The sequence below is a fragment of the Pleurodeles waltl genome, chromosome 4_1 (assembly GCF_031143425.1).
Source record: "Pleurodeles waltl isolate 20211129_DDA chromosome 4_1, aPleWal1.hap1.20221129, whole genome shotgun sequence".
Classification (NCBI taxonomy): Eukaryota; Metazoa; Chordata; class Amphibia; order Caudata; family Salamandridae; genus Pleurodeles; species Pleurodeles waltl.
The window spans coordinates 319,746,096-319,769,756 of record NC_090442.1 but is presented as its reverse complement, the minus strand read 5'-3'; positions in this window follow the sequence as shown (position 1 = coordinate 319,769,756).

The following is a 23,661-nucleotide window of genomic DNA, read 5'->3' as shown; positions in this document are numbered from 1 at the left end:
TTTTGAGGTTTAAGACGAATTGGATTGCTGTCAGCATAAACCTAAGCAAAATGTAAAAGGAACGTACTAACAGGCATCGTTAATTAGGAGTAGCGAAATACTTGGGGGATCTTGAGATTTTGATGAGTGAAATAAAAACATGAATCATACGGAACAACTAGTAGCGATTATAAATCAAGAAAAGTGTTTCGTTTCTTAAACACTGTGTGAGGTAAGGTTGTGTCCATAATCGCAAGCTGTTTGCCACTGGCTCTACTGCTGAACATCAAACAGAAATAATGTGATATAAGAATATCGTAGACCAAATATGGAGGACAAAAATATCGAAAGGTTAATGCATGTAGACGAAGTATAGACTTACTATTTCTAACTCCATATCTACGCACCTTGGAGGTATATATATTGGCAAGGTACATATATGTGGAGTTAGGTATAGAAAATCTCAAATTACTGCTCAATAGTTCAGTGTCGACATTTTGTCCTCGATACATCCGTACCACAATATTCTGTCTTTAAAGTTCAGGGAGCACACCTTTGCCATCAATAGTACATTGTTTATGAACAGACAACATCAAGTACATTTTGGGCATTTTGACAAAAGAAGATATCAAAACAGACAAAAAAATAAACCCTGAAGAGATCCTGGAAATGGCACACAATTTTAAATTTAGGTGCGCTGCATGAGGTTTGGCTGTATGCAGGGGGTTAGCTGCAGGGCCTGGCTGCAGACGGCAGTTGGATTAACATATGGAAAATAAATATTACTCTATGTTAAAAAACCCACACAATTCACTGAAAAGTAAAAAGTGTTACAGGGACATTATAGTTAGGAAATAACATTTAAAAAATGTAGAAATTCCCTGAAAAACAAAAGTTTACAGCGACGTCACAGTTAGGAAATAGAATTTTTTTTAAATCTTAGAAATTCACTAAAAACAAAGGTTACAGGGATGTTATTGTTAGGTTCAGATTTTACATACACAAATCATAGAAATTCAGCAGTTATAGTTAGAGTTATCTCAAATATATATAACTGGTGCCATAAGGTAACTATGAATCGTACACTGACCAGCACTGCTAATTACCCCACATATTACATCAGTCATGAAATCTTCTATAACATCATTGATAATATCACTTCAACATTTGCACTAAAATTATTGATGAGAAAACTATGCATGGGTGGGCGCGAGATATAGTTACCTTAGGATTTCTTTTGGAGTGATGTAAGAGAATGCTTGCCCCCCTGATCTTGTTCTGTATATGCATGGGATGTGTGTGCGTGGGAGTCCTGTGCAGTGGAAGTGTCTGGGTAGTTGGTGAAAGGAGATTCATCTATTTAAGTAGGTGGGCCCTGAGTTGTGGAGTGCCTTGATCGTGTGGGTAAGCAGTTTGAATTGAATATGTTTGTGTATCAGGAGCCAGTGTAGTTGCCTGAGGAGTGCTGTTGTTGTGGTCCTGGGTCTTTGTTCTATCGCTTCATTCAGGGAAGTACACCAGGATAGTGATTGTTCTCCTCTGGCTTTCGGCTGGTGGGGGGTCATGTTGGATCTGGCCCTTTTTGCAGGGTCATCCCCAAACTTTTTGCCTCCTTCCTCCTATTTTTCCTGACCTGTTTTGTTGGCTATAGAACTCTGAGTACTTTACCACTGCTAACCAGTTTACATGCTCTCTATGTAAATTGTACTGTTGATTGGTTTATCCATGACTGGCATATTTGATTTACTGGTAAGTCCCTAGTAAAGTGCACTAGAGGTGCCCATGGCCTGTAAATCAAATGCTAATAGTGGGCCTGCAGCACTGTTTGTGCCACCCACATAAGAAGCTCTGTAACCATGACTCAGACCTGCCACTGCAGTGTCTGTGTGTGCAGTTTTAAACTGTAAATTCTACTTGGCAAGTGTACCCACTTGCAAGGCCTAACCCTCCCCTTTTCCTACATATAAGACACCCCTAAGGTAGGCCCTAGGTAGCCTTATGGGCAGGGTGCAGTGTACGGTTAAGGTAGGACAGATACTAATGTGTTTTGTATGTCCTGACAGTGAAATACTGCCAAATTCGGTTTCCATTGTTGCAAGGCCTATCTCTCTCATAGGATAACCTGGGGGCTGCCTTTAAACATGATTAAGGCGTAGATTCCCTTTGGGAGCAGAGAGACGTGGAGTTTGGGACCTCTGAACTCACAATTTAAAAATACATCTATTAGTAAAGTTGATTTTAAGATTGTGCGTTTGAAAATGCCATTTTTAAAAAGTGGACATTTTCTTGCTTGAACCATTTTTGTGACTCTGCCTGTTTGTGGATTCCCTGTCTGGGTTAGTTTGACATGTGGGCAGTTTGCATCTCTCTCCAAACAGTGACACAAAGGGGGCTGGGGTGTAGTCTGCTTATTCCACTGAGCCATCTGTGCTAGGAGGGAGGGAGGAGTGGTCACTCGCACCTGAAAGGGCTGTGCCTGCCCTCACACCATGCAGACTCCAACCCCCTGGGGTGTGTCTGAGGCCTTGCCTGGGAAAGGCAGGATTTCACAAACGAGTGAGACTTTTCCATTGAAGTAAGCCCACTTCAAAAGGCCAAATGGGTATAAGAACAGCACCCGAACCCGCAGACTTTAGACACTTCTTGGGGTAGACACTCTACCTCACAGACACTTCTGGACAAGAAACCTGCTGGTGATGAATCCCTGAACCAGACCTACCAAGTGGAACTGTCTGGCAGCCCAAAGGACCCACTGGGATTACTTTTCTGACAAGGACTGCTGCCTTGCTGTTGCCCTGCTGCCTTGCTGCTCCCTGGCTGTGCTGAGAAGTGCTCTCCAAGGGCTTGGATAGAGCTTGCTTACTGTTCCCAGAATCCTCAGGACCAAAAAGACTTCACTCCTGCAACTGGACTCCTTGTGCGGCAAAAATTCAATGGACAGCCTGCTACAAATGATGCACAGCCTGCCCCGCGGTGAGAAATTCACTGCACGCCGAACCAGAACGATGCAGCGTCTGCGTTGCGACCGGAACTTCGACGCACGGGCCATCAGATCGACACATAGCAGACCAAGGACGACGCAGCCCAACTTCCAGAGAGGAATCGACACAGTGCCTGCCGTGTGGGAGAAATTTCCACTCAACGCCCACTGGATCGACGCAGCGCTTGTGACTCCGCTCCGTAAGCCCAGGATTCCACACACAGTCCCCGGGGTGCCAGAAAACCCAGCAACCCAAAGAGGAACCAAGTCTGTGTGCCGGAAATTCGACGCAAAACCTTCCCCTGCGTGGAAAATTACAATGCAAGTCGGTGTGTGAAGGGGCTAAACCAACGCACACTTCCCCGTTTTCCATGCATCGCCTCCTCTGTGGTCCCTTGTGGAGATTTTGAATGCGAACCAGGTAGTTTGTGCTTGCAAGAGACCTTTATTGTTTTTAAGAGACATTTACTTATTTCGCAAAGACTTAAGACACTTTAGATCACTTTTACAGTTATATCTCAACACCTATTTATTGCATTTTAATCATTTTGACCTTGTGGAGTGCCTTGAACGTGTGGGTAAGTAGTTTGAATTGAATATGTTTGTGTATCAGGAGCCAGTGTAGTTGCCTGAGGAGAGCTGTGATATGGGTTCTGCGTAGGAAGTTGAGGAATAGTTTGTCTGCCAAGTTCTGTATGGTTTGTAATAGTTGTAAGAGTGTTCCCCTAGTCCAGCTTGGGGGCCATCCAAAGATCTTCCTCAACATCTTCAGGGTGTGGATGCAAGATGCAGTCATTGCATTGATTCGTGCAGTCATGTTCAGTTTGCTGTCAATGATTATTCTGAGGTTCTTGGTGTGGGTTTCGGGTATGGGTCTGAGTTCAACTGACCACCTGTTGGAGTCTCATGGGGAGGTGTTCTTGCTGAAGTTCACTACTTGTTGGTGCTGAGTTTGAGACAGTTGGCTTTCATCCAGTGGTGACTTTGGCCATGCAGTCTGTGAACTTGTTTCTTGTGTTGGGGGTTTTGTCCAAGAAGGAGAATATGAGTTATGTGTCATCTGAGTAGCAGACAATGTTGATGTTCTGTGCGGATGATGTTGATCAGAGGGATTGTGTATGGAATGAAGAGGGTGGGACTGAGTGAAGAGTCCTGAGGCACTTTGCAGATGAATTTGTAGGCTTCTGAGCAGTACAGTGCTAGGCTGACAGCTTGTGTCCTATCTGTTAAGAATGAGCAGATCCAGTAGAGAGCAGGTCCTTGGATGCCAATCTCGTGCAGGAGCCTAATGAGGATATGGTGTGAAACCAAGTCAAATGCTTCGAAGAGTTCCAGGAGGATGAAGGCTACCATTTTTCCTTTGTCAAGGACCATGCCGATGTTTTCTGTGATGGCACTGACTGCTGTTTCTGTACTGTTGTTGGACCTGACACTAGACTATGTACCATAAAGGAACTGTTGGTTGCTAAGGTGGTTGGTGAGGTATAAGTTGATTCTTTTTTCTAAAACCTTTGCCGGGTATAGCAGGAGGGAAATGGGTCTATAGTTGGAAAGTGTGGCTGTGTCAGCTGATGATTTTTGAGGAGGGTTTTTGATTGAACATGAAATTACTCCAAATGTTAGTTATATGACTTCATGCTACCCTGATGGTGGCATGTTTACAGGTGTCGGGAATGTGGCTGAGTCGATAAAGGCGTTATGAACAGGTATAAGGCTGGTATTCGAATAAGGGTATATTGAAGATTTTCATTTATTAGTAATTTAATTAATCTACAGAGGTTCTTTACGCTCACTCTGGAAACTTCTTTTATCCTACACTTACATTTTGCAAGTATGATTCCACATTTTTAGCCTGCATGCTAAAAGTGCTGCTCACTGCAGGTGGGCAGGGAAAAAGACTGAAAGTCCAGTCCCAGCGGACAGGTGCATTTTTTATTCTCCTGTCCACTGGGAGCAGACTTAAGCCCTCATCATGAGTTCACACGAAGACCGCCACTCCCTTCTTCAACCTGCCAGCCCTATTACGAGTTCCCCCCGGGCGGAAACAGCATTTCCGCCCAGCAGAGAACAGAGCTTAATCATTGACACTGGCTCATAATCGAGCCGGCGGCAATGTGGCGGTGCGTTGGGTGTGACAGCACCTGTCGTGCATTTCACTGCCCGTAATTCAGGCAGTGAAAATTGCAACACGGCTGTCCATAGGGGCCCCTCCATTGCCCATGCTAATTGCGTAGGCAGGGGCCCACATGGGGCCCTCAGCATCCATTTCCACCAGCCTTTGCATGGTGGGGGTACTGCCATGCAAAGGCTATCGGAAAGGGGACTCATAATCCCCAGCGCAGCACTGCTTGCAGTGCTGCCCTGGAGGATTAAGACACCGGCACCACCAGGCTGTCGGCTGGTGGCAACCTGCTGGTGTCTGCAGTCTGACTGTGGCGGCTCCACCCCAGTCGGAATGTGGAGGCCGGACCGCTGCTTTGGCGGCGGTTCGACCTCCACCGTGTCCTTGGTGGTCTCATGACCACCAGGGTTGTAATGAGGCCCTGAGTGTTTGATCTCTCTTGGTGGGAGCTTGGAAATTGCTCACACCAAGCAAGAGCAAACACGCATTTCCCTGGCCATGCCAGTGTGGTCAGGCAAACCGCTATGTCCCGAGGTGGGCACCCCAGGACATAGCAAGGCCAAGGCCTTTGGTATAGGGGCCCCAGGGCCATTAATGGCTCTGGGAGGGGGTCGCACATCCCCTCTTTCTTCTGAAATTGCAGCTGGACACCATGAGTGGGGTCCCCGGGGCCAAAACTCACCTGGAAAGGAGGGGCCATGCGGCCCCCTCCCCATATCTAGTCCAACTGGAGCCCGGGGGATGGCTCTCTGGGGCTGAAATCGGACCAGGGAGTGGGCTGTGTGCCCCTCCCCCTTCTTCAACTTCGGCCAAGCCCTGGGTGATTGAGTTCCTTGGGGCCAAAGTTGATATGGAAGGCGGGCCACGTACCACCATACCATTTTATAATAAGGCCGGGCCCAAAGGACGGGGTCTATGGTGCCAAGATAGGCCCAGAGAGGGGGGCCATGACACCCCCTCCACCATAAAATAATGTGAATTCACCCTGGGGCCTGGCCCACCTGGGGGCAAAAAATACAAGCAAGGGTAATCGTGCTACTTCTTTTTAAATTTGCCTCAGTTCCATGGATCCTCCACAGACATGTGGTAACATTTGAAAAAAAACACTTTTGGCCCCTAGTGGGGGCCCATAGGCAGCCCATCACCAGGCATAGGGGTCAGGGTATTCCTACCCTGCCCCTTTGATGGTTTTTTTGTGTTTTTTTCTTGTGACTTGACTGCGTCTGCGTCTCAAGATGGCTGCCTCTACTTCCTCATTGAAGTAGTGGCAGCCAGTCACATCTCATTGTGAGACCTGTCAGATTTGCAGACCCTTCGCCTCTCTAGATACGCATAAACATTTTTCTTTAATAACTCCGAAACTACTGAATGGATTTACAGCAAATCAAAAAAATAGATCTTTCTGGACCAAGATCAAGCTTTCTGTCAAATTTGGTGTAATTCCATTCAGCATTTCAGGTTGTAGTTGTGTGTAAAATCTCTATGGGAAATTGCATGGTGAAAATGTGTTTTGGGGGCCTTCCTTTTTCTCAGTCCTGCTTAATGAATCACTCTAGAACTTTCCAGGCAGAAGCTGAAGTGAGTGACAAACTAGTTGTGACAATTTTGTGAAGAGCTGAGGGCTGCACCATCTCAGCTGGAGGTGAGGGCTCTGTGACCACTGGTGGTGGTAGTCTGCAAGCCTCTGCTGGAGGTGAAGGCTGCTGTGTGTCAGCCGTGGAAGGTGCCTCCTGGGCAGCCTCCATTGGAGATGAGGGCTGCTGTGTCTCAGCTGTGGAAGGTGCCTCCTGGGCAGCCTCCATTGAAGGCAAGGGCTGCTGTGTCTGAGCTGTGGTAGGTGCCTCCTGGGCAGCCTCAGTTGGAGGCGAGATCTGCTGTATGGCAGCCGGAGGTGAGGGCTTCTTCACTTTAATGGCAGGAGTGAGGACTTCTTCCCTGTCCTGGCTGTTGGAGTGGGATCCTTCCCCTTCCTGGCTGTTGGAGTGGGATCCTTCCCCTTCCTGGCTAGTGGAGTGGGATCCTTCCCCTTCCTGGCTGGTGGAGTGAGATCCTTCCCCTTCCTGGCTGGTGGAGTAGGATCCTTCCTCTTCCTGGCTGGTGGAGTAGGATCCTTCACTGTCTTGCCTCCACGACTAGGAGGTGCCTCCACTGTTCCCGTGGACTGTTTGGCTGAGGTGCTGGGCTGGGTCGTTGGGACCCTGCTCTTACGGGAAGGATGGGAAGGAGAGGGAGGGAAGAGGTCATGTTAGGCCAGGAAAAGCTTCTTAGGGATGGTAGGGAGGGATGAGGGAGGAGGGATGGGAGTGGAGGTTTAGAGAGTGGTTGTTGGAGGAGTACTTCTGCTGAACTTGGGTGCAGGTGCATGGGGAGTATACTGATGAGAGGTGGTATTCTGTTGGATGTCTGAGTGCCTGCGTTTGTGTCCTTTAGGAGGGGGGAGGACAGACAGGGTGGGAGAGGACACAGGGGATGCATGGATGGATGTTGTGGAGGTGTCTGCAAGTGTTGTGTGCTGGCTGTTAAAGCTGTATATGCAGGTGTGAGTGCGGATGTGACTGTGAGGGAGGAGGAGGAGGGGGAGACAGTGGAGGCAATGGATGTGGTTGTGTCTGCAACTGTCTTGTGTTTGTCTGAGTGCTTGGGGGCTAAAGTGTGGTGCCTGTGTTTGACTGTGCCACTCTTGTGTGTTGTCTCGTGTGCATGCTCGTCAGTCTGTGTGCATGGGATGGGTTGGGGTTCAGGAGACTGGGACTGTGAAGTGGGAGTTGGAGGGGGAACGATAGGAACAGGGACAATAGCTGCCATCAGCGAGGAGGCCAGAGGCTGAATCGATCTCTGTTGGGCTGTCAGTCTACTGTGGATGCAGGAATGCATTGCTGCATCTGGGATGCCAGCCCCTGAATGGATCTCATGAGGTCAATAGCCTCCTTACTCAGGGCAGCAGGGCTCACTGGGGAAGGGCCTGAAGTGCCTGGGTTGAAGGAGATGCCCACCCTGCTGGGTGAGCTGGCACGGGCAACTCGCTGCAGGGCTACTGGGAAGGCAGTGCTGATATGGGGGTGACAGATGTACCTGCAGCTGGGGTGGTCACAGAGGTGTCCACCACCACCATGGAGCTTCCATTGGAGGAGGTATCTGAGTCAGTGTTGTCACTGCCTGTCTCCGCCGTGGTGCTCCCCTCGCCCTCCATCCCACTGTTTCCCTTGATGATGGTGGACTCTGCCTCCTGGGTCCTGTGGGATGCAGCTCCCTCTGTCATCGGTGCCCCTACTCTGCCGCCAGATGATGCTAATGCACACATGGCCCAGATTACAGATGGAAAAAGGGGGGGTCGTGAGAAAGGGAACACTGGGTCAATTACAGCACCAACTCCACAGTGAGCATACACAGCACCGTCAAACACAGGGGTCAGGATTGGGCACTGTGCATTGCCATTGATTTGGGTAGATGCCACAGCAAGATGAGTGCTGAAACACCGCAAACTGCACTCCTCCTAGGACCCACAAAGCCTTGACTGACATGGAATGCAAGCAAGCTAGGTCACCTGCATTTACCATACACCCATTACCCTTGAGCTGGATCACGCTGCAATGTCTGTCCTGACATTAAGGTGCACCCAGTAACTCACACACAGCACCCGGATCCCATGCCACCTACCAATTATTGTAATAATGCCCACTGTACTCACCCTCCTGTGGCTTCTGTGATGCCCTCAAGCGCCCAACCAGCTCTGAGTAGGCCACCAACAGTATGCAGGCCATCAGGGGGGTCAGGTTCCGACGGGCACCACTTCCTTGTTGGGAGGCCATCCTCTGCTGGGCGTCCACGGTGTTCCGTGCCCAGCGTTTCAGGTCCTCCCACCGTTTCCTGCAGTGGGTGCTCAGCCTGCTGTAGACCCCCAGGGTCCGCACGTCTTTGGTGATGGCACGCCACCATCCCTTCTTCTGATGGGTGCTGACCTGCAGAGGAAACACAGACAGGAGGACACAATTAACCATACAATCCAGCTTGTCACACATATGGCCCACCAATCCTGTTTCCATCACCAATGGCACACACATCGTCCAGCAACAACCATGTACACCACTACCAGACATCCCTCCTGATGATGCAATGCATGCACACATATCCCCAATCATCCTTCCCACAAAAATCGTGCCCATGGGGCACCATACAGTAGTCCATACTGGGGTTGGACCCCATCATCCAGTCACTCCAACTCCTCTGAAGTGAAGGCAGGGGCCCTTTCCCCAGTCACACGGGCCATGGTAGGTTCCAGACACAGGTCACAGGAGCAGACGCAGTGTAGGTGGCATCCTGTGGAAAGTCAGGAAACAAGTGAGGATTTGGATATAAAATGGCGGTAATGCCCATGGTGGTGTATACCGTCACTGCCGGCGCAGATCCCCATTGGCCGCTGTACTCCATAGAGCCCCATTTTAGCCAATGAGGAATTGCACAACGGTGCAAGGCCGCCTTCCGCCATGACGTCTAACATCGATGGAGTTACCTCACTTCCACCTGTCCCAAGATACAGGACAGGCGGTCGCCATTTCATGGTGGTGGACAACGATCAGATAGACCATAACTGTGTCATTGACTAAAATAGCACATACATTGCCATTCCCGATGTCCCATCACATTGATGCTGTATGTACACTGAGGAGGTGGTGCAATTGTTCAAATTGTGACAGCCTACTCACTCTTGTGTCCCTTAGATACCTACCGCTGGAGATGAATAGGAGGAGGAGACAAACCCCCATGTACAGACCCCTTGTGGACTTGACTATGCTGGAGAACAGGCACATTATACTTACATATAGACTGGACAGGGCAACAATCACAGAGCTGTGTGCCCAATTGGAACCTGATCTGATATGAGCCAAACGTCATCCCACTGGGATCCCCCCTCTTGAGCAAGTGCTATCAGTGCTCCATTCCCTTGAAACTGGTTCTTTCCAAGTGACAGTGGGCTTCTCAGCAGGAACGTCACAGCCAATGTTCTCAATCGTGCTGGCAAGGGTTCTGTCTGCCCTGGTGAAGCACATGTACAGCTACATTGTTTTCCCCCCGGTGGAAGATTTGGCCACTGTTAAGGCAGGATTCTATGCAATGGGCCATATCCCCAATATTATTTGGGTGATTGACTGTACATATATTGCGTTTGTCCCCGCCGCCAGAATGAACAGGTGTTCAGGGATCGGAAGAGTTTGAATGTGCAAATGGTGTGCCTGGCTGACCAGTACATCTCCAACCTCACTGCCAAGTATCCTGGGTCGGTGCATGACACCTTTGTCCTGAGGAATAGAAGCATCCCAAATGGGATGGGCTAACTATGGGGGCACAGGGTATGGTTAATAGGTGAGCCAGAGTCATCACCCACTGTATGTCTGTGTATGCCTTGAGGTGTCATTCCCATAGGATTGTGTAAGGCTAAAGTTTGTCCCTCACTATTTGAAGGTGACTCTGGCTGCCCACACCTTTCGTGGCTCCTGACCCCTGTGAGGAATGCCAGGACAGGGGCTGAGAACTGTTATAATGAGGCACATGGGTGAACCAGAGGAATAATTGAAAGGACTTTTGGCCTCATCTGACAGGTGGATCCCTGTGCCTCTCACCTGGGAAGGTCTGCCAGATAGTAGTGGCATGCTGCATGTTGCGCAACCTGGCCCTCAGGCGGCATGTGCCTTTTCTGCAGGAGGAGGAGACTGGAGATGCACCTGTAGCAGCAGTGGACCCTGAGGACAGTGAGGATGAGGAGGCAGAGGATGAGGATGTGGACAACAGAACACCAGGTATACGTCAATACTTCCAATGACACACAGGTGAGAAAGTGGAACTGATCATTGCTCTGAATATTGATTTAATCTGTGTGACTGTGGCATGATGGCATTCGCTTCCTTTGCATCTAAACTTAATGTCATCTATGGCTTGTCATTTTACAGATGTTGGTGATATGACAACAGTGCCCTGATGTGATCACTGATGTGATTACTACAGACAGATACAGGTCATTAAGTGTATGCTATCACAGTGTCCATATCATTTGCACCAGATGTGACTGTTCCCCTAAATGCACATTTTCAACATAAAGTACTATCAGCCAAGTTGTGTTCAAGGGTGTTTATTGTGGTGCTATACAATTGAGGGTAAAGTGCAATGGAATGGGGTGATGGTAGAGGAAAGTCCAGGGTATTGTTCCAGTCTGTTTGTAGCACAAGTCCGGTATCCAAGGGGCCATAGGAAGGGGAGCAAAGGCATTTCAAAGTGACAGGGTGGTCTTGGTCTAGGCCAGTGTCTCTGGCTTCTGTCTGGGTCACAGGGAATGTGTGCAGGGTGGTTCACCTTCTGCAGGGGGAGGGGTGCTGGTGGCCTGTGGGTCCTGTGGTGGGGCCTCCTGGCCACTTGCTGCAGCTGAGGTGGTGGGCTGGTCAATAGTCTGGCTAGTGATAGGGCCCGCTGGTGAGCTCTCAATTCCCTCATGATGTTGGCCATGTCTGCCAGCACCCCTGCTATGGAGATCATGGTGGTGTTGAAAGCCTGCAAGTCCTCCCTGATCTCCTGATGGTGTTCCCCCTGCAGCCGCTTGTTCTCCTGCATGTTGTCAAGGATCTGGCCCATTGTGTCCTGGGATTGTTGGTAGGCTCCCAGGATCTTAGTGAGTGCCTCCTGGAGAGTCGGGTCCCTGGGCCTGTCCTCCCCCTGGCGCACAGTTGTCCTCCCAGTGTCCTGTTCCCATGTGCCTCTGTCCCATGAACAGTGTGCCCACTGCCATTGACCCCAGGTATTTGACTGTCTTGGGTGTGAGGTGTGGACTGGGGTCCCTGTACAGGTGGGCACACTGCTGATTGACGTGTCCTGAGGACAGAGGTGTGGGTATGTTGGGTGCGTGATGTGGTGTTGGATACTGATGGGGGATGCTCTGTGGTGGACTGTGAGTGGGCTAGGGTGACCAACTATTCAGTGGTCCCTGATGGGCCAGGTTGTTGATCCAGATCCTGAAGTCCAGAGTTACTGTAATCACTGGGGGCATCTTCTGTTGGGGGACTGGTTTTCCGTGGCACCTCCTCTCCGCTGATATTAGCTTGGGCACCTGCGGGATGCAAGTGATGTATTATGCTTCATGCCTATGACATATTGTACATCCCTAGCTTCCCCTCTATCGTTGCTGTTTCCCTGCCATCTTGATTTGTGTGTATTGATGTATTGTGGGATTGTTAGTTCCCCTATGCTGTGCATGCTTTAGTGATGGATGTCCATGCAGGGCTGGGAGGGCTGTCCAGTCATTGGTATTGCATGCAGGGCTGGGCATTGTGGTTAGTCATATGTGTAGGTGCAGTGTGCAGGATGGAGTGGAATGATGGGAGTGAGGTTGAGGGGGTGTGATGGCATGCAGGTATGGGGGGGATGATAAGTAGTAAAAGTTGACTCACCATTGTCCAGTCCTTCGGCAACTCCAGTGAGTCCCTGAGGATTCAGTAATGCCAAGACTTGCTCCTCCCATGCTGTGAGCTGTGGGGGAGGACGTGGGGGTCCACTGCTAGTCCTCTGTATGGCGATCTGGTGCCTTGCTGCTATGGAACGTACCTTCCCCGTAGGTCGTTCCACCTCTTCCTGATCTTATCCCTTGTTCTTGGATGCGATACCACGGCGTTCACCCTGTCCACGATTCTCTGCCATAGCTTCATCTTCCTGGCAATGGATATCTGCTGTACCTGTGCTGCAAACAGAAATGGATAGTGGAAAATCAAATCTTAAGCCACCTCCAAGTGGGTTTTAGAGAAAAAGTCAGCACAATAGATCAGATTTTCCGTTTTATTTCCATCAAATTGAAAATTGTTGACGTGGATCTATGCCACTTATTTGTGGCATTTGTCGATTTTAAATCAGCTTTTGATCTAGTACCCCGCCACAAATTGTGGGAGGTTTTGAGCAAATTGGGAGTTCCTTGTTCTATCCTAAATACTATCAGAGACCTTTATACTGGCAATTATGCCAGAATTAGATGGGGTCCGCGAGGTGAACTAACTGAAGAGTTTCCCACTGCCAGTGGCGTGAGACAAGGTTGTGTACTCGCCCCCACATTATTCCTTCTATTTGTCAATGCATGTATCCCCTATCTCATGGAGTGTTCTAATGACGCCCCTAAAATAGGAGGGCATAAGATTCCTTGCCTCCTATTTGCTGATGACACTTTGTTGATATCCCAAACAGCCACAGGCCTTTCAACCCTGCTCTCGAGGTTTATGGACTTTTGTAATTGTTTGGGGACAAAAAAGGCAGGATGAGGAGACCCATCTACTTAGAGGGCGCCACACTGGAAAGAGTCAGTGATTTCGACTATTTAGGTCTGAAATTAGAAGACACACATAAATGGCACTCCCACCTCCAGAAAGCAACCCTGCGCTTGAAACAACGGGTGAGTGGCATTGTAAGATTTGCAGCTAGATCCCCCAGTATTGCCATGACGCCCGCTATAGAAATATATAAATCGCAAGCAAGGGGGAGGTTCTATATGGAGCTGAATTGTGGGGTCAATGCAATTTAGATGATTTGGCAAGGGCGGAAAACTCTTTCCTAAAGATGCTGCTAAGAGTTCCCTCCAGTACCCCAACACTTCCTATTCGAATGGATCCAAATTTGCCTCCAATTAACCAGATTGCCGCCCTTAGGTCTCTGCTGTTTTGGATTCGCCTATGGTCACTAGATTCTCTTATTTCTTTCAGATGCGGGCTAATTAACCTGGTGGATACCAACCTCAGCTCAAAAATTAAGTGGTGTGCCTATGTGGAATGGACCTTTGTATCTCTTGGCCTGGGGACATACTGGAAGGGTCCGTTATCTATTCCTAAAAATGCTACTCAGATTCTGAAGGATGCATTCTGGCTTAATGCTCAATTCTCACAATTGACTGCAGTCTCATCATCATCTATGACTGGCAGTTTTTTACAAATTAAATGCCATTATGAACCTGAGCGATACATGGATACATTACTTTCCCCACATGCACGTGCATTGTATATCAGATTTAGGATAGGCTCCCTTCCTTTGCACACTCTAATTTATAAATGGTCCTATACAAGCTGTAGCTCCAAGATGTGCCCGATGGGTTGCGCAAGGGAAGAATCCATAACCCATGTCCTCTTCCAATGTTCTGCATATCATAAACAGAGGGCTTCCTGGATTATTCTATTATGTAAAAAAATGGGTTTTAGGAATTGCCTATTGGCTTTGAGAGTTTTTAAGTCTGATCCATCTGTTTTAGTGGCTTACTGTTTGGCAAATGTTTTAGAATCTATTTGGCACTGCAGACTGAATATGTTAAAAAAACAGGAAAAAATCCAACAACAGATGATGGGAGTGGTCATAGATAAACTTACTTGCGAATTATAATGTATGCATACACCAACTCTCTATAATTCAATGAACATTCCATGTTTTTTATATTTTTATATTTTTTTAACTTTTAGGCACCTTTGTTTTTGTTGTTGTACTCCTGTTGAGCGCAGGCTATCATCTTAAACTTCATGTTTTAACTTTGTATCTTTTTTTTTTTTTACTTTTACTTTTTTTGTTGATTGTTGTGTGTTACGCTTTTATGGTATGTTTTTACTGAAATAAAGTGATTATGATGATGATGATGTGCTGCAAACAGCTGTGGCTCTTTCCTGACTATTTCCTCCACCATGTGGTATGGGTGTTGGTACTGCCACTTTAGCACTGACCTTTGGATTAGCAGATTTGTGTATGTGGCAGTATTCTGTCAGATTGGCGTGTGTGTGTTGTAATATGGAGAACGGATATTCACCACCCCGGCGGTATGTAGGCAGCAATACCCGTGGCATTAAGCGGGATTTACCGCCAATGTCATAATGAGGGCCTAAATGTTATGTGGGGGGCCGCACTCCCCCATGCAGCCCCAGGGACTGTCACCTCCCTGTGGCAAAGATTACATTTCATGTGAGGGCAGTGTCCCCCCCCTGCAGTCCTAGGAACCACCACCCCCTTGGGGCAAAGATAGAATTGTATGCGGGGTCTGCGTGCCCCCCCCCCCCTGCATCCCCGGGCCCGCCACCTCCCTGGAGCAAAGTTGAATTTCATGCGTGGAGGCCGGACAGCCCCCATCAGCCCCAGGGACCACTATGTCACAAGGGCAAAGATTGAAGTTTATGCAGGAGGGCCACACAGTCCCCTGCCTCTGCAGCCCCTGGGACAGCCACCTCCCTGGAGCTAAAATAAAAGAATAAAGACGGTCCATTGCACCACCTCCCCAGGGTGAATACAATATGGGAAGTGATACATGGCCTTGTGGAGTCAAACAGCTCCTGCTTGCAGAAAGCTGAGTTTAGATCTGTGTCCCTGAATGCAAATGTGTGTGCAGGATAACAGATGAAAATATTGCTCCCGCAAGCAAGAACCTGATATTTCAAGCAGCTCCTTCTTGCTGGAGCAATGCCGGCTCCCGCAGGTCATGTCACTCTCTCTCTTTCACTCTTCCATCCCATAAGGGGATGGAAGAGAGAGAGAGAGGTCGCTATTGCAGTAGTATCCCCATGCAATACATTGTCACACTAGCAGGATGTTTGGTTCAAACATTATAATTACATTCTGAACCTATAAAGCTATTGAACTGTCACTCAGTAGGTTGAAAGATCAAATCCTGGTATCTCATGCACTGTGTCTGTTTATTTACTAGTGTTTTGAATATTGAACATTCTTAGTGATGTAATAGTTAAGTCTTTAGCTTGAAGGTCAAAGTTAGGACTAGTGGTTAAGGTCTCTGACCCTCACACTGAAGGTTGAGGGTTTCAGTCTTATGTGCCTCTGGTTGTTTGACCAATTTAATTTATTTTCAACTTCAAACATTTAAGGTATAAACTGAAAGGTGATTTCACTCTTCTTACTTGACAATTACATTTTTCTTTTCAATTTGTCATAAAATATATCATTCTAACTATATAATGTATTAAGATCTGGAAAAAGTCTCAGGGTGGTTACAGGTAGATGCCCGAAAGGCCTGGCCACAGGCCAGGCCAAGCTCTTAATCCCTACCATGCATGGCCAAGTGGTTATGGGGGTTGGCTGCAGGTCCTGTGGCCAAACCTGCCACGCAAGACCAAAGGCAGGGTGCAGCACAGGGTTGGGTGGTGATAGGGACTTAGCAGCAGGGCCTAGCCACAGGCCAGGCCCTGCAGCCAAATCCCACAGCACACAGCCGAAGGCCATGCGTGGCACCACATTGGGTAGTTATAGGGATGGACTGCAGGACCAGGTAACAGGCCAGGCCCTGCAGTTAACCTCCGATGCACACAGCCGAAGGACATGCGCGGCAGTGATTGGATAAAAGTATAGTAATTAAAGTTACTTTACGTTTAAAAAAAACATAGAAATTCACTGAAAAAAACAAAGGTTACATGGACGTTATAGCTAGGAAATAGAATTTAAAAAAACTTAGAAATTACATTTAAAAAACCAAAGGTAAGAAGGATGTTAGAGTTTACTTGCACAAAACATGAGAAATTCAGCAGTTAGAGTTATTTCAAGTGACTATGGCCCCCATTATGAGCCTGGCGGTAAATCCAGCTTACCGCCATGCTGACAGCCGCCAACTTACCACCGCGGCGGCAGATATCCGTTCACCATATTATGACACACAAACATACCAATCCACCAGAATTCTGCCACAGACACAAATCCGCCCGACCAAAGGTCAGTGATAAAGTGGCGGTCTCAAAACCCACACCGTTACATCAACAGAACAACGCCCACCAGATTATGACCCACGAATCACCACGGCAGACATTCAACGGCGGTAAACCATTGGTGGTACATACCGCCACGCTCACAATGGACACCCACAGACAAAACAACACCACATTGGACAATTCCAACAACACACACCTGACACCCATACACACACCACACACCACTATAAAGCACACACCCACATTACCCACAACCCTTTTCGAATACAAATCATTAGCACAAGACTGACACCAATACCACTGACACAACTACATACACATACTGCATACACCCATACTATCCCTCATGCACCCCACTTCACACACCCCAACACATTACCCAAAACACGCTCACCAACACACGTCACGTAGCACCCAAGCCACCACAAAGGCTCCCCCGTTTCACTGAGGAAGAGTTAAGGGTCATGGTGGAGGAAATCATCATGGTAGAGCCACAGTTATTTGGAACACAGGTGCAGCAGATATCAATAGCCAGGAAGATGGAGCTATGGAGGAGAATCGTGGACAGGGTCAACACCATGGGACAGCACCCCAGAACAAGGGACGACATCAGGAAGAGGTGGAACCACCTACGGGAGAAGGTACGTTCCATAGCAGCATGACACCAGCTTGCTATCCAGAGGACTGGCGGTGGACCCCCTCCTCCTCACCCACAACTCACAGCATGGAAGGAACAAGCCTTGGCAATACTACATCCTGAGGGCCTGGCCAGAGTCGGAGGAGGACTGGACTCTGCTGAGTCAACTTTCAACAATTATCACCCCCATACCTGCATGCCATCACATACCCTCACCCTCACTCCCATCACTCCACTACATCCCAAACACTCCACCATCACATCTTTTCAATCCCAATGCCAAGCCCTGCATGCTGTGCCAATGCATGGACACCCCTCACAGCCCTGCATGGACACTCATCACTAAAGCATGCACAGCATAGGGAAACTAACAATCCCACCATACACCAACATACACAAGTAAAAGCTATCAGGGCAACACCAACCATAGAGGGGAAGCCAGGGATGTACAATATGTCATGCACATTAACTATAACACCTCATTTACATGCCCACAGGTACCCCAGCCAATGTCACCGGAGAGGAGGTGCCAGCACTATCCAATCCCCCAACTGAAGAGGCCCACAGTGATGACAGTAATTCTGGACTTCAGGATCTGGACAATCTACCTGGCCCATCAGGGACCACTGGACCGCTGGTTACCCAAGCCCAGTCATAGACCACCACAGAGCCTCCCCCATCAGGAACCAACATCACAGCACCCACCCAGTGTCCCCAAACCTCTGTCCCCAGGACACGTCAATCAGCAGTGTGCCCACAGGGAGCCTAGGCCACACCCCGCACATAAGACAATCAAGGACCTGGGGTCAGTGGCAGTGGGCACACCGTTCAGGGGACAGAGGCACAGGCCAACAGGGACACTGGGAGGACTGCTGTGCGCCAGGGGGAGGACAGGACCAGGGAACCAACTCTCCTGGAGCCTATCAATATTCTCAGGACACGATGGATCAGATCCTAGACGTGCAGGGTATCAGGCGGCTTCAGGAGTGACAGAATCAGGGGATCAGGGAGGACTTGCAGGCCATCAACAACACCCTGCTCTCCACAGCAGAGGTGCTTGCAGACGTGGCCAACATTATGAGGGAGGCAGTGTCACACCAGCGGGCCCCTGCCACTAGGCAGTCATCTGAACAGACTTCTACTTCCGCTGCCGCTAGTGGCCAGGAGACCTGCCAGAGGACTCACAGAAGGTGAACCACCCCACCAACGTTCCCTGCGATCCAGGCAGAAGCCAGAGACACTTGCTAAGACCCCCACCAGGAAATGAGACTCTCCTGATTGTCCCCCTTGTGTCCCACTCAGTCACCCTGTCCACCTTGAACTGCCATTGCTCCCCTTCTTATGTCCCCCTGGACAATGCACCTGTGCTACAAACAGACTGGAACAATAGCCTGCACATTCCTCCATCGTCACCCCATCCCATTGCATTTTCCCCTCTATATATTAGCACTATAATAAACACTCTTTGATAAAAATCGGTTTCAAGTATATCATGTATTTCAAATATGTATTGACTGAAGCAGGTACAACCATTGCAAATGAACTGTACATAGAATGAGCATAGAATTAATGACCTGTAGCTGGCTATTGTGATCATACCAGGAGTATTTGTCAAATCATCAACATCTGCAAAATGAATGGAGTAAGTGAGCATAGAAGTGGGAAATACCAGCATGCCAATACCAGCATGCCAATGCCACACAGAATACCAAAGTCATTGAAATGTAAAGTTGCACTGTCTCACCTGTGTGTCATTGGAAGTACTGACAGATTACAGATGTTCTGCTATCCAAATCCTCATCCTCTGACTCCTCATCCTCACTGTCCACAGGATCCACTCCTGCCCCAGGGGCATCCCCAGTCTCCTCCTCCTGCAGAAAAGGGACATGGTGTCTGAGTGCCAGGTTGGGCAACATGCAACATGCCACCACTATCTGGCGAACCTTCTTGGGTGAGTAGCACAGGTATCCACCTGTTAGATGGAGGCACCGGAACCTGGCTTTCAGGAGGCCAAAGGTCCTTCCAATGATCCTTCTGGTTTGCCCATGTGCCTCATTATAAAGTTCTTCTGCCCTTGTCCTGGCATTTCTCACTGGGGTCAGCAGCCATGATAGGTTTGGGTAATCAGAGTCACCTGGAAATATTGAGGGACAACATTTAGCCATGCACTATCCTATATGGCCCACACCATACACCAACTTATACTAGGTGGGAACCAGGGCTCACCTATTAGCCACACCGTGTGCCTCCTTAATTGGCCCATCACATTTGGGATGCTGCTATTTCTTAGGACAACGGCATCATGCATTGACCCAGGATACGTAGCATTGACGTGGGAGATATACTGGTCCGCCAAGCACACCATCTGCACATTCATAGAGTGGAAACTCTTGTGATTCCTGAACACCTGTTCATTCTGGTGGGGGGCAACAAATGCAATATGTGTTCCATCAATCGCCCCATTTATATTGGGGATATGTCCCAGTGTATAAAACTCGGCCTTCACAGTGGCCAAATCCTCAACCTGGGGGAATGCAATGTAGCTGCACATGTGTTTTATCAGGGCAGACACCACTCTTGTCAGCACTATTGAGAACATTGGCTGTGACATTCCTGCTTCCAAGCCCACTGTCACTTGGAAAGAACCAGTTGCGAGGAAAAGGAGAACTGATAGCAGTTGCACAAGAGGGGGGATCCCAATGGGATGACGGATAGCAGATATCAGGTCAGGCTCCAATTGGGCACACAGCTTTGTGATTGTGGCCCTGTCCAGTCTATAGGTGAGTATTATGTGCCTGTCCTCCAGTGTAGCCAAGTCCATTAGGGGTCTGTGCACGGGGTATGTCTCCATCTCCTATTCATCTGCAGCAGCAGGTATCTAAGGGACAAAAAGATTGAGGAGGCTATCACAAACTGAACAATGGAGCAACAACAGTAGTCTGCAATCTGTAAATATGTTATGGGACAGTGTGATTTGTCAAGTATGTGCCTATTTCTCCTGTGATGCAGCATTATTCCATAGGCCTGCCCCCCCTGAAATGGCGTCCGCCTGTCCTGTGTGGAGGGACAGGTGGAAGTGAGGTAATGCCGTTGATGTTGTGCGCCGTGGCGGCAGGCGGTTGGGAACTGCCGTGCAATTCCTTATTGATTAATATTGGGCCCTATGGGGTACCGTGGCCAATGGTGATCTACGCCAGCGGTGACGGTATGGACCGCCGTGGACATGACCGCCATGTTCTATCTGATTCCTCACCTGTTTCCTGACCTTCCATAGGAGAGGACCTACACTGCATGTGCTACTGTGACCTGTGTCTGGAACCTACAGTGTCACATGTGACCAGGGAAAGGGCCCCAGCCTTCACTTCTGAGGAATTGAAGAGACTGGTGGATGGGGTCCTAACCCAGTACAGACTGCTGTATGGGCCTCCAGACCAACAGGTGAGTACACTGTGGGCACGATGCATGTGGCATGAATGTCTGGAGGTGTGTGTGAAGGCATCATGTAAGGGGGAGGGATGTCCTCTTGGCTGGGTACACATCGAGTGTTGAACTATGTGTTGAACTATATGTGTGCCACCATACCCGATGGAAACGGGTATGGTGGGTCATTCGTGCTACAGGCTGAACTGTTTGGCTAATGGTGTTCTTCTGTCTGTATTGCCTCTGCAAGTCAGCGCCCATCAAAAGAAGGCGTGCTATCGCCAAAAAGGTGAGGACCCTGGGGGTCTATGGCAGACGGAGCACCCACTGTCGGATACGGTGGGAGGACCTGAGGTGCTGGACATGGAAGAACGCGGAGACCCAACTGGGGATGGCCTCCCAACGAGGAAGGGATGCACGTCGAACCCTGACCCCCCTGATGGCCCGCATACTAGTGGTGGCCTATCCAGAGCTGGATGGGCACTTGAGCACATCACAGCAGGCACAAAGGGGTGAGTACAGTAGCCATGATTGAAAAATCAGCTGGAGGGGTGGTATCCGGGTGGTGGGTGGGTGTCAGTGGGTGCCCCTAGGCCAGGCCAGACACAGCAGCGTAGGTCCTCTGGTGGTTAAGGGCCTGAATGTGAAATACTGCCTACCTAGCTTGTTAGAATCCACTACTGGTCAGGGCTGCATGGGTCCCAGGTGTCCTGCAGTTGGCGGTGTGTGCTCCTGCTCATGCCTTGGTGGCTAGCAATATCACTAATAGTGCAATGCATAGAGCGTAGGCCTGTTCCCTGTATGTGAGGGTGCTGTGCACGCCAATGGTGGTGTTGGTGCAGTCATTGACCCAGTGTATCCTTTGTCTCTCCCCCCTTTCTTGTTTTGTCATCCTGTCCTTATGTGCATTGGCATCATCTGGCGGAGGAGCAGAGGCATCGGCGACGGAGGGAGCTGCATCACAGGACCCTGTGAAAGGTGTGTGTTGTGCGTGTGTGTCACTCTCCTTTTCCTCCCTCCCTCCCTTGTGTGCTAGGTGGCTGTACTCACCGTCGTTGTCTTCGCCGGCGTTGGTGTTCATGGTGGAACATAACGTAGAATATCATTGGAAAGACTTGCAGTTCTGGTTCCATGGCGGCATGGTCCTTCCCTGTGTTTCCAATGGTAAGGCCTTTTCACTTCTGAGCTCTGTTTCCGCCAGGCTTTTGATGGCGTTGGTACGGCACCGGAAAAGATGGCAGTTTGGCATGTCATAATATGGTGGATGGAACTTTGTCTTCCACCTGGCTATAGGTGGCTACGCCGTGGTGACTGTTGTTTCCACCCTGGTGGTTGGTGTAGTACATTGGCTGTCTTTTGGAGATATCACCGCCATGGTCATAATTTGTCTGTAGTTACCGCTAGCCTGTTGGCGGTATTACCGCCACTTTATCACCGACCGCCTATAACTCGTGCCCTAAGGTAACTATAATTTGCACCCTCACCAGGCACTGCTAATTACCCTACAAATTACAGCACTCATGAGATCTTTGATAACGTCATTGATAATGTCACTTTAACATCTGCAGTAAAATTATTGATCAGATAACTGTGAATGACGGGGGCAATGTAGAAGGCTGGTATACTATATAGTGTACAAAAATGACCTCCACTAGTATAGAGAATCCAAACAACCCCACCTTGGTATCCAGAGGTAGAAAGCAGCCTGCCTAATGCTCTGTTTTTTGGTGGTGTGGGCGAGCAGCTAGGCTTATTATCTTGGAGATGTGCTAAGCATTTGTTATACTCACAGTATCAAGAAATGTGAACACACACTCAGAAGAATAACTTGAGACCAATTTACAAAAATACGTCAGATTTTTATAAAATGTTTAAGACCAAGATCATCAATTTGCGGCAAGTACTTCTTTAGTTGTGATTTTTCAAAGTTTAGAAAATGTTCTGTTCTTGTGTGTAATTATACACCAAAGGAATCAGTAGGAAAAACTATAAAAATGCATATAAAATCAGGCAATACTCTCATAAGTGCCACCATTTTTTTTTAGCACACGGTCATCAAGATGTCCTGTGGCCCAGCCGGGGAAGTTCAGGCGGTTCCTGATTCACTTGGGAGTAGTGGTTGAAAGTCTTGGAACTGGTGCACAAAGGAGAAGGGGACCACTTGGAAACATACTGCACGGGTGTACTTGAAGGTAATTCTGGTGGGTCCCCTTGGTGGGTTTAGGTTACAAGGAATAGGGGACCCCAAGAGCACAGCTGGTTTGACAATGCAGGAGGCAGGGAGGCCTAGTGCAACATAGATAGGTCAGCCAAGGGTTGTGCATCTCAGGGTCCTTGGACCCAGGAGCAGGTCACTTGGAGGGCAGTTTTCAGGTCACCGAGGCCACTCTGGGTGGTGGTTCTTGGATGTCCTGAAGTCCGTCAGCTGGTGCTTCCTTTTGGGTTTTTTTGGAGTCCAGAGTGGACTTTGTCTCAGATTGTACGATATTAGGGTTCCAGCACCCCAGGTAGTGGTATGTCTCAGGCCCTGAAAGTCCCAATGCCACCAAACTTGGCACTCTGGTATGTTTTTTCCTTCGAGTCTGTCCTGTGGATTTTGGTTGAGGTGCTGTGTCCGGTTCATTTGTCAGCTGCCGGTCAGTGAGCTGGACTTCACTGGTTACTTGCCAGCAGGGTGCAACAGAGCGATACCTTCACTTTGAGTGAGGTTCTTGGTGATTTTTAGAAGGCTGGAAGTCCTCTGGAAGTTTGTAGAGTCCTTCAGGTTTCCAGGTGATAACTCAGTGGCGAAGGTTGAGTCCTTGGAGCAGCAGGCACT